Source organism: Nuphar pumila, chromosome 2 (assembly GCF_984573655.1).
Source record: "Nuphar pumila chromosome 2, dmNupPumi1.hap1.1, whole genome shotgun sequence".
NCBI lineage: Eukaryota > Viridiplantae > Streptophyta > Magnoliopsida > Nymphaeales > Nymphaeaceae > Nuphar > Nuphar pumila.
This window is the reverse complement of record NC_143250.1, coordinates 87773822-87789381: the sequence shown is the minus strand read 5'-3', so window position 1 is coordinate 87789381 and position 15560 is coordinate 87773822. Positions and strand designations below refer to the sequence as shown.

Sequence of the window (15560 nt, the reverse complement as noted above, 5' to 3'; positions counted from 1 at the left end):
CACCGGAAGCCACGCCTGTTCACTTGATAAGCACTGCTCTCCTTGATTCTTCAAGTTGCACCACAGGACATGTTCTCAAGTATAAGAGAAGCCCGCGTAATAAGACATCCTGTGATTGTGGAAGGCTCACTTACCGCAGCCTCTCCTTAGAAAACTGATGCAGCCATGGAATTAGATCCGAATCCAACTCCAGTGAAAGGCAAAAAGAAGAAGAAGAAAAACATAGGGTGATTGGATCCTATGAATCCAACGAGAGGGGATCCAATAGAATCCGTAGTTGTATTTTGGATTTTTTTTTTCTGTTCATTTGGGTACTGGGATCTTATTCAAGATTTAATTCTTACGGGTTTTTTTTTGAGGAGAGTACTTGATAGTTACTTTTCAGTCAATTCCAGTTATTTTCTGTTTTTTGTAAGTTCCTGCAATTTCTTATTATTTTTCAGCATTTTCTCTGAGTTTTCTGTATTTTTTAGATAATTTGTAGTTTGGGTAGTTTTCTCATAAATTAAGCCCTCTCAGTTTACATCACAAACTTAGATATTCTGTCGTACTTCAGAAGCACCTCCAGATAGATATTTCAATGTAAATGCGGATAAAGATGATGACGTTTCTATAGAGGGCAGATCAAGTGCACTGTGATTGCACACTTGGTGTGCTGCTGCACCTGATCACCCACCATCTTGAGCAGCACACTAAAATCATGCAATCACGTTGCACCTTATCCTTCCTCTTTCCCGTATTGTCTGTACAGGAAGCCTGCCCCCTTAGAGAAAATGATGCCATTAAGCATGACGAATCGTGTCTGTTCCCATACAAAAAAGAAAGTCATCCAGTGGAGCCCAACCCTCCAAAGTTGGCAGTGACGTTGGATTTCTGGAGAGTGGAAACAGCCACCACGTGAAGCCTTTGACTTCATGTTCACTTGCTAAAGATTAAGAGGCTATCGTTTTCAATCGCTTTCAAGAGCGCGCATATATAAATGAAAGCGATGCTGCTTTTTGGTGGTGGAACAAAGTACAAAACAAGGCCTATTGCACGTAATAATTGAGGTGAAGATGAGGACATTATGCCCTGTCGTGAAGACCAAGACATTATGCCGATAATGAGAGGAGAAACATTTGACTGTCACTACAAGAATTCTGTGGATTAACAACAACAAACACTATCTGACATTAATTTGTCGTAAATCCGTCGCTGAACTGTTTAGCGATGGATTGACGACGGATTAATGATGGATAGCGTCCATCGCAATTCTTTGGTCGCTAATTAGGGACAAAACTGATCTATCGCTACTTCTGTCACTAATTTGTGATGTATTCATCGTCAAATACCGTCGTCATTTTGCGACTGAATTTCTTCGAAAAATTTATCGCTGAATATTAACGATGGATAATATCCGTCGCTAATCCGTCACAAAATTTAAAAAAACTAAAATAATTTTGTTTGAAATATAAATATCGAGAATTTTTTTTTCGTTATACAATTTATATAAGTTGTGTATAAAAGATAAAGTACACATAAAAAATACATATACAAAGTAGGTGAAACAAATTTAACATAAGTTACAAGTGAAACATATACAAAGAGTTTCGTTTGAAACAAGTACGTGAAACAAATTCAACACATGAAGCTATTCCTCGCCAAGATTCAGAGCATCATCCTCTTCATTGTCTCGATCTGCCCCCCTATCCATGCCTCCATCAGCTCCTCTACGTCGATCATCTCCAGCATCCTACAAGAGAACCGAAATGTTAGTATTGATAAACAAAATATAATGAAATAAATTATATGCAATGCACCTAATCTAAAGCAATCAAAGTAACATGGCCGAATGACACATAGACTAACAATAAAGTGAAGGACATTAACAGAATTCAGAGGTCAACAAATAGTACATGCAGAGTTCCTAAAAATATTAGTTGAGGTTTTGTATCTTCAAATTCCAGTATGAATTAATAATTAAGTAATGATTACAGTATGAATTAATAATTACAATGTTTATGATAATATAATTCATGGTAACTTGTATATTATAATATTTATTAATACAATAAATACATACCGTTGTCGCTCTCGCCTTCTCTGATACGAACTCTTTCGTGCTCTTATGTTTATGTGTTTCAATAAATACATCATTGTAAGGCACATGGCCTCTTTTTTCGGCTTTCTGTAAGGTTAAATGATAAAAAATCAATTAGAAAGTATGCAAAAAATATTTATAAATTTGACAATATATATATATATATATATATTGATGAGTTACCATTTTCTTCTGATGGCTTCCAAAAGTCCTAGAACCATCTGTGTGTAGATGGGTATCGGGCATCTTCGCTCGGTTCTGTGCAGACTTTGCTGAGCGGTTTTGAAATTCATGGCTTGCCCACTTGTCGTACATTACATCCCAATAATCTGTCCTAATATTAGAATGGTCATGGCCCTTCCACTGCAGTGGATCATCTATCCCACAAGCTGCTTTTATTGTTGTAGTCTTCATATTGTGAAGCATGTCAGCAAATCGATTGACAACCACCTTCTGCCATACTAGCCTCACGTTCTGCTCCTCCTTCGCAATCACTAAGCGATTCAAAGCCTACAAATAATTTTAGAAAGTTAGTATATATGACTATAAAAAAATTAAATATGAAATACATTAGCTATGATAAGAGATTGTATATCATGAATGATGATCATAATCTGTCCAACACCTCTTTTGAGTACTCTTTTTATTGAGCGATCGGTCTTGAAGGATGCTGAACTAGTGACTTTTTAATTTCTCGAATCACTTCTTGTAGCTCGAATCTCGCGCTGCATATGAATTGATACACATTAACAATCTACTGTCGATATACACTGTTTATAAGATAAGTATTGGACAAGTGACAATGAAATACTTACGGTCGACTATCGATATACACTATTTTCATGAGTCATCGTGTGTCAGACTGAGAAGACCCAACATCCGTACGACTCTCTTGAACTACTGTATAAAAATAAAAAAATCCATATACGCATTCTATCTATATGTTGAGTATATAACTTTAATCATTATGGAACTACACATACCAACTGGCGTTGACTCGTGATGTGTATAAGTAGCTGGTGTAGGTGGGTCATGTGTAGGCGAAATATCATCTATAGAACAATGAGTTAAAAATTCACACAATACACATTTAAACTAATCAAGTATATAATTATTTAAATGATATATCTATCGAAGTTGTACGTGAAGACAAAGGCTAAGACTAACGATCACTGAGCTAGGATCCTATAAAGACGATTAACAAGTAATAATTTTTATATCGATATATAAACAAAAACATAATAAATGCCTATATTTAAATATAACACAAAGACATCTACCTAATGATGTCCTACATCCTTGACCACTGAAGGAGGGAGAGAGAGAGAGAGAGAGAGAGAGAGAGAGAGAGAGAGAGAGAGAGAGAGAGAGAGAGAGAGAGAGAGAGAGAGAGAGAGAGAGAGAGAGAGAGAGAGAGAGAGCATCACTACCATCATCATCTCCTATAGATCTTTTGTGCCATCTCTCCTTTTTGGAATTCCAGAGACACAAGCAAAGGGCAGAGTCTGATTGCTACACCCCATTTTTATATCATCATCCATCATCCTTTGAATCAGATGAATGGATGTGATAGCATCCAACCGATGTGATGCTCCTACTTGAAAAACCCTTAACTTGGTAGTTTCTGTATGGAGGCAAACCCTAACCCTAACCCTAACCCCAATTACAGAGTGCAGGCATATGCTTCCGAAACCCTAATCCCCAAATCGTCGTTACCCACTTTTGTTTCCCTTCTTTAATGGCCGACGTCGCTGCCATCCTTGTCGGCGATGAAGGCACCAAGGGCGTCTCTCGTGACGACCTAAAATTCTGGCAATTCATGGTAGCCGGGTCGATCGCCGGTTTCGTCAAGCACATGGCCATGTTCCCTATCGATACCCTCCAAACTAGGATGCAGGTGTTGGCCTCGGGCTTGGGCGGCTCCGTTGGGCAGACGCTCCAGTCCGTCGTGAAGGTCGAAGGCGCCCTCGATCTCTATCGGGGTATCAGCGCCATGGGTCTCGGCGCAGGGTCAGCCCACGCCATCTACTTCTCTGTCTATGAGCGGTGCAAGTCACTTATTGGTGGGAATTTGCCCGACCATCACCCCCTTGCCCACGTGGTTGTCGACGTTGCTGCCACCGTCGTGAGCGATGTGGTTTTCACCCCCATGGATGTTGTGAAGTAGAGGCTGCAGCACAAGAGTAGCCCTTATAGGGGCATGGTGGATTGCATTGGGAGGATAACGAGGGAGGAGGTCCTGAAGGGTTTCTATGCTTCGTATAGGACCACCGTTGTGATGAACGCATCCTTTACTGCAGTCCATTTTGCTACCTATGAGGTTGCTAAGAGGGCGCTCATGGAGATTAGCCTCGGCAGCGCGAGCGAGAAGCTGCTCCTCGTTCATGTGACCGTAGAAATAGCAGCAGAGAGAGAGAGCGATGGAGGAAGAATTTCACATCCTAGATTGGTTGTTTTATATCGAAAAGTAGCGGCAAAAATATTTTGTTTCAAACGCCATCGCAAATTAGCGCCAATTTTTTTTTTCCGCTCATCTGTCGTGAAGTTGCGATGAAGTTTGAGACAAAATATTTCCGTCGCTAATTAGCGACAAATTTTGATATAAAATTTTTTCGTCGTTAATTCTGCAACTAATTAATTCCAATTTTAGGGACGACTAGTTATCTCTAGCTCGTCACAAATTTGCGACAGATTATTTCCATCACTAATTAACATTTTTCTTATAGTGTGTCATACTATCAAACAGGTGGGGCGATTAGCAGGTGCTATGTGCGCCAGATCGAGCTTAGGTAAGTAAAAACCAAGGTGTTTTTTGTGCATTCATTTTGCACACCGTTAGCAAAGGCGTCATTTTGAGCCTTCTAATGTGTTTAAAATAAACTTAGAATGGCTATGGATTGGATTTGGAGTAATAGAGTGATCTTATAGATTCTATGCAGGCGTCAATTGGCCTTCTGCTGATCTGTTATTGCTGCTCAAACTTTGTGTTCCTGTCATGATGAGAATTCGGACTGACCTCTCCCGGTTTTTCTGTCGGGACTGTTCTGTTCGGGTCGCACCGTGTATCTGCTTTTGGGCTGGTGTGATACCTCATCACGCCAGTCATTCTGCTTTGTATTGTTTCTTCCTGGCTCTGCAATACATTAATACAATTTTACTTAAAAAAAAAAGACCAGTAAATTTTTGTTACATCTAACATTATATATCCTTCTAATTAAGGGTGCACATACTTGACGAAAGCAAAGGAGATGGCGCAAGGAAGTTGCTTGTGGGGTTGGCAATTCCTGTTGATGACGCAGAGAATGGTGAACTTTTTTTACTCAAGCAAGAGCATTACTGTACCATGTAGAATGATATATGAGATAATAATGGATCGGGGGTCCTATCTGGACCAGAATTATGCAGTCAAAAACATGTGGGTTCGTGCAGCCCATGCAGGGCATGATATTGTGATCAAGGCTTCCAAATCTCGCTGGGCACCGGAAGCATCATTCCCCTGATTGAACCCTATATCGTAATCCACTTAAAGTCACTTTACCTGAGCAGTACTCGTTGAGCATCTGGTTGGCTGTTAGGATTGCAAGTGATGGCTGATTTGACCACTCAGAAACATGCTTTTATGGATTCAACTAGGATCGAGATCTATCAGAGTAAAAAAACTCGTAATACTTGTTATATGCCAAACATTGACCGATTTAAAGTAAAACTCTAGCGACTCGAGCAAGTTTGGATAATTTGCTATGCCATTGAACCAACCAATTATTGTGTCGAAATATGTCAAAATTGACGGTTCCCGAAACCAATACAAATTGGCTGAGTCAACTTTGATTTTTAATTAATAGTCTTTCAAGCATTTATTTGGTCCTAAAAAATTGAGAAAGAAAAATAGCATTTGGTTTCTTGGAAGATCATCACTTGCTCTAAGGAGGAGGGTGGATTGAGCATTCAAGAGGTTGGAAGATGGAACAAAGATCTATTGTTTAAATGGCTTTGGTTGACACTCACCATTGACAAATCGTGGGTAAGCCTTATCAAAAGCAAATAGGGATTACATGGCTGGCTGTGAGAGTGGAGTGAGGCTATAAATGGGCTGGTGGATTCGGAGTTTGGAAGGGACTGGTGAAGATCATTTGAGTTAATTGGTGTAATATTCATATCTTTTGGTGATGATTCTAACACTCGGTTTTGGAAGGATGCATGGCATGAAGATGGGTGTTTGCAAGGTCTTTATCCCACACTTTATTGGATGCAAAGGAAAAGAAGAACCCATTTCTTCATCTTGGAATCCACAGCATGATTGGAAGAAATCCCTCTTCCAACGTCTTTGAAGAACAAATGTATCTTATGAAGAACTCGTCGTCTCCTAGGCCTAATGACTAATTAGATACTTTGCATTATAAACACTCTTTCAATGGTGAATTCACCATGGGATCATGTTACCGAATGCTTGGTCCCCCAACCATACATTGGATGCCTATCAAAGTATTGTGGGTTGCCGCATATCCGATTCAAGGATCTATCAATGCACGATTGATTCTACATAATAGGCTTCACATCCATCAAGTGCTTAAATCAAGAGGCATCTACATTAAGAGTATGCATTTATTATATAGAAGAGAGGAGAAATCATCATTGCATCTCTTTTAGGAATGCCAATATGTGAGAAAGTGTTTCAAATTGGTTTGGCAATCAGCAACCCCTCATTGGGATGTTCCAAATAATCCGAGGGATGTCCTCATTGCTTTACATCTCCAAATCCGAGAACCAAAATTCACCTTTGCTTGGTGGTGTTTTGTTCTTATTTTATGGCATCAATGGTTGCATCGGAACAATAGATTGCACAGGTAACCCTCTCTCTCTCTCTCTGCCTTTTTCTTTAGCAGTTCAACTTCTATTTTTTGTCTACTTTATGCTTGGGGTTTGAGTTTGATCATTTGACCATCATTGACGTTGTTGCTGAGTTAGTGCACATGTGTCTCTATGATTCTCAGGCCTCGAACTCCAAATCCTAATCACCATTGAGGCAAGGAATCAAACATTTGGTATTTTGTTGCAATTTTTGTCTCTGAGAGAGAGAAATTGGAACTATGGAAGGCTAATTGCATAGTTTTATATTTTTGTCCTCTTGATGGCTGCTTACTTGTCTCTCTATTTTGATGAAAGTTTTAGATTTTTTTTGTACATCTTGCTGTTATAAGATACCTTGAATAAGAAATGGTGAGATATTATGCATGTATGCATTGCGTTGAATAAGATAAGATAAGTATGAATCATATTTAGCAAAACTTGTTTTTTCTAGTCTTTATGATTGATTTAGGACTAGAGGCCTACCTCCCAAAACAGTTAATTTTTTTTTAAAAGCCCAGTCCTAGCCCAACCTTGATTCCATATGAAATAGTTTTTTATCCATTTTTTTAGCCCAGTCCTAGCCCAACTCTGACTGCAGCAAATAGTTTGATTTGTCCATATGAAATAGAGTTTTATTAATAACTGTAGCCATTTTTTATTTTATCTCAATTTTTTTTTCAAGGGCGCTGCCCCTGAACCCCCGACTATCACACCAATTTTTTTTGCTACACCCCTGTTTAGGACCTTAGATTATTTGCTTTTTATGGTATAAAATCATAATGAATGAGTTTGTTATATTTTTTAATAAAATAAAATAAAAACTTTGACAGTCCGAGTCATCAAGTTGCAAACGGGAGATCAGATACCGAATTCTGAGAAAGCCTGAAGAGGAGAGCAATACATCAAAGGTTTTCAACATGCCTTTTATTTTATTTCTTTTAATGAAAAGTCACACGTGGCCTGGCTTTATGGGCAAAGGAGATGATGTCACCATTTCACTAATCAATTGAGCTAGTAGTCGCTTTAACTTAAGTCGTTCGATGAGGGAGGATCGAGGTGCAATGCGATTGCACACTTTTAGTGTGCTGCTGCACCTAATCACCGTCCATCTTTGGGAATGATATCCCAAAAATGAAGGTGATCAAGTGCAGCAGCACACAAAAAGTATGCAATTACATTGCACCTGATCCTACTTCTTGCTTGATTGTCAAGCACTATGGGACACCCCACAGTGTTGTATAAATTTCATGGCACCTTTTTTTTTTACTCGGAGAAACCGCTCTAGGCACAAAAACCTAGCCATGTTAGCTCAGTCGTACTTACGGTCTTTGTTCATGTCAGCATAAAACTCTGAGGGCTTACCCCTCGACCCCAATAAGTCATCATTTCAGCTTATGCAAGATGGTGACACCCATGGGATTTTAATCCAGACTGCCCATCAAACGGTCTAGGCCCCATCCCACTACGCCAAACCCCTTGGGTCTCAAAGTTTGACATTTATTAATTGTTAACCATAGATTAAAAGATGATGGTTACCTTGGGCATTTAGGTAACTGATGATGGAACTGGGTACGCTTAAATTTAAATTCTCAAAGAAACTGGGTATTTTCTTTGTAAATAATCCTTTGGTTAACTTTGAATTAGGGATGCAAACAAGGGCGGATTCAGGGGCAAGGAGCCCCTCCTAAAGTTTTGAAAATTTTAACTTCATACTTACCTTCCATACCTGTGTGTGTGTGTGTGTTCTGTATAGTTTTTGCATTATGATTACGACGATAATGCATGGCCATGGATCAGTTTTTTTTATCCTTGTTCCATTTCTTTGAATTTCAACTAAATTAGTCTTGGTTGATAGTGATGAATTATTTTGGTTTCAGAGTGAAGGCTAAGTGTTTGGGTTCCTGTTATTTGCCAGGACGTTTCTAGTTTGCAGGCTAGCTTGTTTTACAACCAGACATTTGGTCCTACACAAGCATGCAATGGTGAATTTGCAGGGATGTTTCACCTAGCACAGACCATGGCAGCAACAATAGTCCATCATCTTTTACAGCAATCATAAAGCATTGGCCCTGTCGTGGAAGCTACAGGGCCACAAGCAGGCGTGTATCAGCAACCACAACATGCATAGATCAATTAGGCCAATAATTATTGAAAGTTGACAATTTGACATGAATTTTTTAGGGAAAAACAGAATGATCAAAAGTGGATGGATCATCATCGTGGGATCTAAGAGAGTAAATATTTATACAAAGCATGTATGCATTCAACATTCATCACATTATAAATTAGTCATATAGCAATGTAATCACAAGATTATCAACCACCATTCTCGAGCAGTAACACATCAATTCACTTGACCGTTCATAAGGCTGGGAGCCACTCATTTGGGCACGAGCATTCAATTTAATTTATCATATCATATAATATAAAATCACATGCAATGGTGTTGCCAACATGGTTCCTTGAACTATAGCTCAATCTTGAGCTTAAATATTTATCGTATGCATTCATAACTTCACATCATGTGACATTTCAATCATAATGAAGCATATCATTACATGCATTAATATCTTAACATAACCACCTGCACATCACATTTCATCATGCATTCGTAAATTGAATCTTGAAGCATGCATCTACATAATAAGTAAATTCAAATCATACTTAGGCAAATGCAAAGAATATGGAAACACGTTTGGTTTCCACCTAGTATTCAAAGTGAATGTCAAATTCCTTGGTTGGAAGGAATTAGTCATTGACTAGTTAAGTTAGTGAGTGAGGGTATGTGTAGGTTCTCTTCCCTTTGTCCTTGTTGCTTCCATTGTGAGTTCTACTTTTCAATTATTGTGGGTGGTGAAAAGTTGTAAAACCCCCCTTCGACGGAAAGGTCAGATGGGATAAACAAAAAAAAATGGTTTCCATTTGGAAAAATCATTTTCGAAGATTCGAGAAGGAGTGAGGATAAACTTCACCCCCAAAATTCGCGGGAGGGGTCGAGGTTTATCCTCAACCCCTCACCCTGCATGAGGGCTATAAAAAACCCTCACGCATGCCCTCCTTTCGCATCCTACATCAAGAGAGAGAGAGGGAGACAGAGAGAGAGAGGGAGGAGACTTACCGATGACGACAGTGAGGTGAGTACCTCCTCCCCTTCTTCTTCTTTATCTTCTTCTCCTTCATTTCTTTTCCGTCAAAATAAAGAGGGCCAGCAGCCATGGCTGCCAACGAGTTTCTTAAAAAAAAAAGGATACATAGAGAGAGAGGAGGAGGAGGAGGAGGAGGGGGTCGGCCAGCCGACCGATGTCAGTGGCCGACCTCCCTCTACCAATGAGAAGGACAGAGAGGGCCAACTCCGGCGGCCGACTCCTCTCTGTGTAAGAAGAAGGGGGGGGGGGGGGGGATGCCCCTTTTCGCCCCCTGTTAGGGCTTTTATTGGGGAGCCGAGTCTGTCTGGGTGCAGCTCGAACCGAACCGGGTCGGTTCGGATGCGACCCAGACTGAACCTGACGGTCTGGGTCGCGCCCAGACCGAGCCAACCAAAGGAAAAAAAAAGTCAATTCGGCCTGGGTGCGACCAAGACCAAACTGGGTCGGTTCAGGTCACACCTTGACCGAACCGAGACAGAAAAAATATGTGGACCGATTCTAGCCGAACCTGGTTAGGTGAGTCAGTTCAGACCGAACCGGTCGGTTCGGTCTGAACTGAACCGGTTCAGACCAACCTGGGTTCTGGCCAAACCGATTCACGAGAATTGGTTCAGACCAACTCAGGTTTGAGCTAAACCAATTTGATCCAAACTGGGTCTGATTGAATCAGTTGGGTCTGACTGGATTAGGGTTCTTGGTTTAGATCCAGCTGAACTGAACTAGACCTGTTTTGGATACGATTGGATCAGTCTCGAGTCTAGACCTAGTAAAATAGGTCTGGATCCAGTCAGACTATCCCAGATCCAGTCAGGCAAGTCCGGATCTATTCAGACTGTTTTGGATCTAGTCAAAATGTTCTGGATCCAGACAGGTAGGTCCAGATCTAGTCAGACAGTTCTAGACCCAGATGAGTAATGAATCTGGATCAAGCTGGATTGTGTTGTATCCAGATCACAGATGGATCTGGATCAGGTAATTCTGGAGTTATACCGAAATCCCAAATGAGCAGAATATCCATTTGGATACTCGAGATTCATTTCGATAAAATGAACATAACTTTACACCCCGAACTTGGAATCGAGTGAGGTTTGGTGCGTTGGACTCATATTGTAGAGGGGAATCAACTAGTTCATGAAATTCAGTCAAATTAGTGATGTAAAAATTGAGAGTTCATGAATAAATTTAGGAAAAGGTATTTTGGTAATTTAGTAATAGTATATGATGTTTTATACATTATTATGAACATGTTATGTAACAACCATATCACACTATTAGAGTATCTTGAGACTCGATTTCAGTGAAAGCACGATGTTCGCACTTGAGGTAAGGGATGTTATAAGTAATTTTAGATGTTAATGAACATTTTCACGTTGCATGTTATTGTAAGGTTATAAATGATTAGCATGATAGTTTTCAAGTGAGACCATGACATGCATAAACTTTCATACTTTACACTATGAGTTGATTTATATACATGTTTATTGTGATATGCACATTAGTTGTGATATGTCATGCATGATAAAAAAAATGGTATTGTAATTGCATGTCTAGATAATCATTAATATCATGCATTATGATGAGACTATGTTTAGATTAGAGTCTCGTTTAGTCAATTCATGTCTTATGAATGGATATTGTAAGATCAACATGCATGACCCCTTAAATCCTGAAAGTGGTGACCTGGTTTGCGGCCAGAGTACAGCCACCACGGAGAGTGGGCCGCCGGTGATTTAACGATATAGAGACACTACATCATTGTGTGCTAAGTGAGAGAGGTATGGGTCCTAATATCATCATGAGATTATAAATGAGATTGTTGTGATCAGTCATGACATCACTCGTGTGAGAACGAGTGAATTATGAGTTTGAGAATGTCGTTCAATCTGTGAACTTAGTTTTGACTTAGGGTTATACTCACACTGGTTTGGGACTCTGGAGGACCATAGATAGTTGATAACCATCATGGTTAGGATGTAGCATGAATCATACCGAGATTGAGAGCTTGACCTCTCGGTTAGGTACCGGTGGGGTCCCCGTGGTGGTTCATTGCAGTGCCTGGTGGTTCGGGGATCACTAGGAGTGTATGGTTCATTGTCTGGCCAACATGTAGAATTGAGGTATTCTACGAGGTTGCTACGCCTATAGATGGCTATGACCGATATAGTCAACCTAGTTATAGTTGTGTGAGAGAGAGTATTTGAGAATGATAATGGAGGTAATTAAAATATACAAACATGTGTGGTGTGTCGAGAACTAAACTAAGATTAGGGGCTTAGAGCCCACTACAGTTGTAAGTTAATTATTTATTTACTTATAATTATTTCTTATTGGGCTGTAGACTCACCTCCATTTTTGTTAATTATAACTGTGGGTTTCAGGCATTAGCACAATCAGGTCGGGAGCAACTTTTCCTTCTTCAGCAGAGCATTTGGTATAGTTAATTTTCCTTGTCATTGAATAAAATGTATTTGCTTTCTTTTGTTATGAATGATGAACAATTGTAAGAAGAAGTTGATTTATGAGAATAAAAAAAAAAAATTAACCACGTTTTCTCTATGTAAACTTTGTACTCTTTCCCTATGGAAAGTAATACCAATCGAACTCGGACTCCTAAGGTTCTAGATCGGGGTGTTACAAAGTGGTATCAGAGTCAGGTTTACACAGAAAAATGTTCATCATTCATAACAAAATTCAATGACAAGATATAAGTCTCTGCTCGAATAAGGTAGGTTAATGATTAGATTGTTGCATGATTAAGAATGGTTAACGAACGGAAAAACCACTAAGACCCAGGGGTTCAATCCCCTACTGAGCCTCCCATCTGAAGGAGAGAGGAGAAATCATCATTGCATCTCTTTTAGGAATGCGAATATGGGAGAAAGTGTTTCAAATTGGTTTGGCAATCAACAACCCCTCATTGGGATGTTCTAAATAATCTGAGGGATGTCCTCATTGCTTTATATCTCCAAATCCGAGAACCAAAATTCACCTTTGCTTGGTGGTGTTTTGTTCTTATTTTATGGCATCAATGGTTGCAGCGGAACAATAGATTGCACAGGTAACCCTCTCTCTCTCTCTGCCTTTTTCTTTGGCAGTTCAACTTCTATTTTTTGTCTACTTTATGCTTGGGGTTCGAGTTTGATCATTTGACCATCATTGACGCTGTTGCTAAGTTGGTGCACCTGTGTCTCTATGATTCTCAGGCCTCGAACTCCAAATCCTAATCACCATTGAGGCAAGGAATCAAACATTTGGTATTTTGTTGCAATTTTCATGTGTGTGAGAGAGAAATTGGAACTATGGAAGGCTAATTGCGTAGTTTTATATTTTTGTCCTCTTGATGGCTACTTACTTGTCTCTCTATTTTGATTAAAGTTTTAGATTTTTTTTTTACATCTTGCTATTATAAGATACCTTGAATAAGAATTGGTGAGATATTATGCATGTATGCATTGCGTTGAATAAGATAAGTATGAATCATATTTAGCAAAACTTGTTTTTTCTAGTCTTTATGATTGATTTAAGACTAGAGGTGGAGCGGGGGGGGGGGGGGGGGGCAGGACTCCTCCCGAAACAGTTAATTTTTTTTTTAAAAGCCCAGTCCTAGCCCAGCCTTGATTCCATATGAAATAGTTTTTTATCCATTTTTTTAGCCCAGTCCTAGTCCAACCCTGACTGCAGCAAATAGTTTGATTTGTCCATATGAAATAGTTTTTTATTAATAATTGTAGCCATTTTTTATTTTATCTTAATTTTTTTTCCCAGGGGTGCTGCCCCCGAACCCCTGACTATCACACCATTTTTTTTGCTACACCCCTGTTTAGGACCTTAGATTATTTGCTTTTTATGGTATAAAATTATAATGAATGAGTTTGTTATATTTTTTAATAAAATAAAATAAAAACTTTGACAGTCCGAGTCATCAAGTTGCAAACGGGAGATCAGATACCGAATTCTGAGAAAGCCTCAAGAGGAGAGCTATACACCAAAGGTTTTCAACATGCCTTTTATTTTATTTCTTTTAATGATATTTAGAAGTCACACGTGGCCTGGCTTTATGGGCAAAGAAGATGATGTCACCATTTCACTAATCAATTGAGCTAGTAGTCGCTTTAACTTAAGTCGTCTGATGAGGGAGGATCGAAGTGCAAGGTGATTGCACACTTTTAGTGTGTTGCTGCTCCTAATCACCTTCCATCTTTGGGAATGATATCCCAAAAATGAAGGTGATCAAGTGCAGCAGCACACTAAAAGTTTGCAATTACATTGCACCTGATCCTACTTCTTGCTTGATTGTTAAGCACTATGGGACACCCCACAGTGTTAGCTTATTTAAGTCGAGTCATATTGTTTGAATTGTATTGTTTCTTCTTTTCTTGCTAGTGATGTTTCTCGTACATTTATAAGACTTATGAATGAAATAAAATGAATGATTATATATATATACTGTGTGATATGTGATAAAATTTCATACAAGTACCAACGAACCACGTGATAATACATCCACTAAGTGATAATTTCCCTTCAGTATCGATGACCACTCGCAGGGGAACATCTTACCTATCAAAGGACACAGTAGCGGTCAGTCGAGAAAGGGAGCTCCTTGGCGGACCGTCGTGAAGAGTGCCCTCATCATCCCCTACTACGGAAGGCGCATAAGTTCAGGGGAGCCACGCGATGATTCATATTCCCGAGAGGTATGCTCCATGTGAAGGTGGAGAAGAAAGTATGAAGATCCCACCTGGATCACCGATGAAAAGTTCAGTAGGTCAAAGTATGAGAATACCGCCAAAATACACTACCAATCGCATACTATATGAGCTCCTGCAAATAACCCGAGCCCAACAAAGTCAACCTCAGACGGTGATTTCTGGCATCACCTCATGGGCTGAGAGGTTCAAGAACATGCAACCTCCACTCTTCGATGTCACTCCTAATGGTGTCGTGGCAGAAATTTTGCTGATGCAAGTAGAGAAAGCATTGGATGCCATCCAATGTCCAGAGGATCAAAGGGTATGGATAGTCGTATCCAATCTAACCAGCAATGTGGAGCACTGGTGGAGGTCTATTAGGGATACCTTGGAGTCGGACAGGTACTTGCTCTGGTCCACATTCGTGAGAAGATTTTACAGACAATTCTTCTTAAAGTGTCAGAGAGTGGAAAAGAAAGAAGAATTCAGGAAGTTGAAGCAGGGTGACATGATTGTCGCCCAGTATACTGCTCATTTTAACTCTCTCTCCTATTTTGCCAAATCCTTAGTGGCAAACGAGAAAGAGAAGTGCAGGAGGTTTGGGAGGGGATTGAGACCCAAAATTTTGAGGTTGATAGGGATACAACAAATAAAGAAATATGGTCGGCTCGTTGACTATGCCTCCAAGTACGAGTTTTGGGAGATGAGAACGAAAGAGAAGCCTCAAGCGAAAGAAATACCCAAGACTGAAGATAAGGCCCAACTCAATGGTGGCAATGGGGTAGAGTACTCTTG

General features: G+C 39.7%; 1 pseudogene; it reads left to right on the top strand.

Moving 5' to 3' along the window:
• The first annotated feature begins 3818 nt into the window (after positions 1–3818).
• LOC149845970 (uncharacterized) lies at positions 3819–8987 on the top strand (annotated as a pseudogene).
• Positions 8988–15560: the final 6573 nt, after the last annotated feature.